Below are 3,636 nucleotides of genomic sequence, written 5' to 3'. Positions count from 1 at the left end.
TTGTTTTTTACCACTCAGACACGTACTTAATAATTGTAAAAATCCAAAAGAACCTCAGTGTCTAATCTCGAGGTCACAGCTGAACTGCCCTCGGCGGGTTGCTTGACAAGGCTGGACGTGCTCCCGCCTTCCTGCCATCCACTGAAGCTGCCTCAACCAGCCAAGGAACAGGGGTCTGATCACTATGCTGACTTCTGCATTCTCTTGATCTCATCTTATGTACTATGTGTTTAGTTTCGATAAAGCATTTGTACCAATGCAATGGCTCTGGAGCTTGGAAGAAGACTAAGTGATTCTGAGTAACGTGTGGGCCTACGCAGCAGAGCCCTCCCTGAGGAAGAAAAGAACAGGTCTTTTCTTCCACTATCAGGACAGTCATGAGTGTCAGTCCTATCCATGGGCCACTAGTGCTAAAAGGCTGGAACCCATTCTGTCTCTGAGCATGACAGGTTCTTGCTCTCCCTGGGGAGAGGCAAGGAGCTTTCAGTCAGGAGTCTTCTGTGAAGGAGCACCATGACGGCCATTTCTGATCCCTTCCTCCAGCTATTGTGAAAAGAGGCAAAGGAGGCCACAGAGGAAGAAAATGCTGAGTCTGGCAGACAAGAGAATGGACAGTTCTGCCCTCATCTGTGCTAGTCGTTAATGTACCACTTTTAAACTCCATGATGCTACTTATTTCCCTTCATTGTGTAGGTGTAGCTATGTCTAGAATCAATTCTAAATCAAAGTCTCTTATGAAGCTTTAGTTTTCAGGCTGCCTATGAGGTATTTAGTCACATGAATTATGTAACAGAGCTGTCATAGACAATGTGGCTTTGCAAGGGTCCACCTTCTTGCTTATTGGCAATCAGGGAATTAATACTCTCAAATTGACGCAAGGAGCCTGGACTGTCCCCATTTTATAGAAGCCACATAAATTGCCTCAGGACTCTACAAAAGCTGCCCAAGACCCTCATGGCTATGAGATTTCTATTTGTGGGTCATGAATCTGTTTCCCATGAAAGATTCTATATTCCAGCCAAGAGACACTCAATCCTGGTGTAAGTTTTGTTCTCTCAGGACATTATAAAGGAGGCAAAATGATGGAAAGAAAGGATACCAGGGTGGGAATCCAGTTCCGCCTCAAACTAGCTGGGAGACCGGAGGCAAGTCCTGGAAGGCCTCAGTTTCCCTGTCTGCAAGTGTTACATTGGACCGGGTGGTCTGCAAGTCCTGTCACAGCCTGAGATTTTGTATGACTATTAAAATATCTGAATATCTGAGGTCCTTAAAAAATAGGTATGTCCCTCCCCCCCCCAATTTAGACTAGATTTGCTGAGTATGGTGCTCCCCTAGTCCCCAGTAACACACTGCCTCCTGATCTGCCCTGGCTCCCCAGGGAGGAATGAAAGAAAGGGCTTGTGACATACAAAATTATAAATGTAGTGTGTCAGCTGACCTTTAGTAGAAATGAGTCTTGCCTTTACACAGCTTTGTATAACAACTAGGAAAGGCTATGCTTTTTCCTCTCCCCACCCCAAGCCGACTCTTTTAAGCATTCAGGAGGTATCCCCACCTCCTATTTCTCCTTATTCCACCAGGGGGACCCTGACGAAGGAACAAAAGAGTCTTACAAACAGGAGGTCTCAAGTACCAAACGGCAGCCATGTGATGATGGCAGGTAGGTCTGACACTAAAAAGAGGTTGTGTCCAGCAGAACCCAATTCCATGGGAGTCCAAGCTCCAAGGCTGGGGGGCAGCAGGCGTGGAGGACAAGCTCCCTGCTAAGAATCGGTCTGCAGGGTCCACTGGAGGATGGCGTGCCTGCGCAGCGCCGGAGCGCGTTGTCGTAGATGGTGTTCACGCTGGTGCAGACGGGCCGCTGCTGCAGCTCCGTCACCCGACAAGCAACCAGCCCGCCAGCCACACGCAGCAGCAGCGGCCTCAGCGCAGCCCAGGATCGAGTGTGGTTCCCGGGTGGTGGCTTCCGGGGCCGAGAGCCGGACTCAGATTTCGGGGCCTGATCTGATCTGTTTCCTTCTTAGGTTCCTCCGGCTCCTGCTTGGCTGCTTTGAGGGCGTCCTACTGCTTTCCCCGGCGCTCCTTCTCTTCCGCCTTCTCCGCTTCCGCAGTTCCGCTCCGGCGCCTCCTGAGCTCGCTGCTTGGCCTCCCACGTCTCCTCGGCCTCTCGGTCTATTTCCGGCTGCCGCTGCCTCTCTGGCTCCTGACCGAGCTGCACCGCCTTCGGGTGCTCTAACACCCTGTTGGCGCCCTGCTTGCGCTGCTTCTCGCCCCAGGATCCAGGGGGTTACCCTTCAGGCCCAGCCGCTTCAGACTCCGGAGCTGAGCAAAGCCGGCAGGCAGGGTGACCAGCCTGCTGTGGAGGAGGTGCAGGTGCTGGAGGTTGACCGGGCGGCCGAACCCGCTGGCAGCTGCCGCAGTTTGTTCTTCCTCAGGCCCAGCTTCACCAGGTGTGTGAGGCCACGGAAATCCGACGGAAGAGTAGTCCGTTTACTGCAGGGCAGATCCAGTATGGTGGATGCGGGGTGCAGCCAACTCCTCGACCGGGACCTCATTCAGGTCGCTGAGGCTCAGGGCCAGCTGGTTGCTGTCTAGCTTGTCGCGGAGGTTCCCGCCCTGGCTACCGGCCTCGGTCATGGTGACGCCGGCTGAACGGGGCTCCGACGGGCAAGAGAAGGGGTGAGAAGCCGCTCGTTGGCTCGGCGGACTTGCACCCAACCGACAATGCCTGCGTCCCCTGCCACCTACCCGCCCCCCGGTTGGCGCTCTGAGCCCCACGCCCCGTTCCCACCAGTGCAGCCGCGACAACGATGAAGTAACTCATCCCACCAAAGTCATTCAACTAAAATGTTCAGTCACCATGTGCACCTAGGTGTTTGGTTTTTTTAACAGTTTTTTGAGATGTAATTCACACACCGTACAAGTCACGCATTTACTGCCACTATGGAGAACAGTATGGAGGTTCCTTAAAAAACTAAAAATAGAACTACCATACAACCCAGCAATCCCACTCCTGGGCATATACCCTGAGAAAACCATAATTCAAAAAGAGTCATGTACCACAATGTTCATGGCAGCTCTATTTACAATAGCCAGGACATGGAAGCAACCTAAGTGTCCATCAACAGATGAATGGATAAAGAAGATATGGCACATATATACAATGGAACATTACTCAGCCATAAAAAGGAACAGAACTGGGTCACTTGTAGAGACATGGATGAACCTAGAGATTGTCATACAGAGTGAAGTTAAGTCAGAGAAAAACAAATATCATATATTAACACATATATGTGGAATCTGAAAAAACTGGTATGGATAATCTTATTTACAAAGCAGAAAGAGAGACAGAGATGTAGAGAACAAATGTATGGATACCATGGGGAAGGGGATAGTGGGATGAATTGGGAGATTGAGATTGACATATATACACTATTGATACTACATATAAAATAGCTAACTAATGAGAACCTACTGTATAGCACAGGGAACTCTACTCAATACTCCGTAATGACCTATATGGGAATAGAATCTAAAGAAAGAGTGTATATATGTATATGTATAGCTGATTCACTTTGCTGTACAGTAGAAACTAACACAACATTGTAAAGCAACTATACTCCAATTAAAAAAAAA

The 3,636-nt window shown here is 49.7% G+C and overlaps 1 pseudogene; it reads right to left on the bottom strand.

Annotated features, from left to right (window-relative positions):
• Window positions 1–1,763: 1,763 nt before the first annotated feature.
• On the bottom strand, window positions 1,764–2,637 carry LOC118897429 (annotated as a pseudogene).
• Window positions 2,638–3,636: the final 999 nt, after the last annotated feature.

This window comes from Balaenoptera musculus, chromosome 6, assembly GCF_009873245.2.
Source record: "Balaenoptera musculus isolate JJ_BM4_2016_0621 chromosome 6, mBalMus1.pri.v3, whole genome shotgun sequence".
Classification (NCBI taxonomy): domain Eukaryota; kingdom Metazoa; phylum Chordata; class Mammalia; order Artiodactyla; family Balaenopteridae; genus Balaenoptera; species Balaenoptera musculus.
The sequence above is the reverse complement of the archived record's forward strand: the minus strand, read 5'-3'. Positions and strand labels throughout refer to the sequence as shown.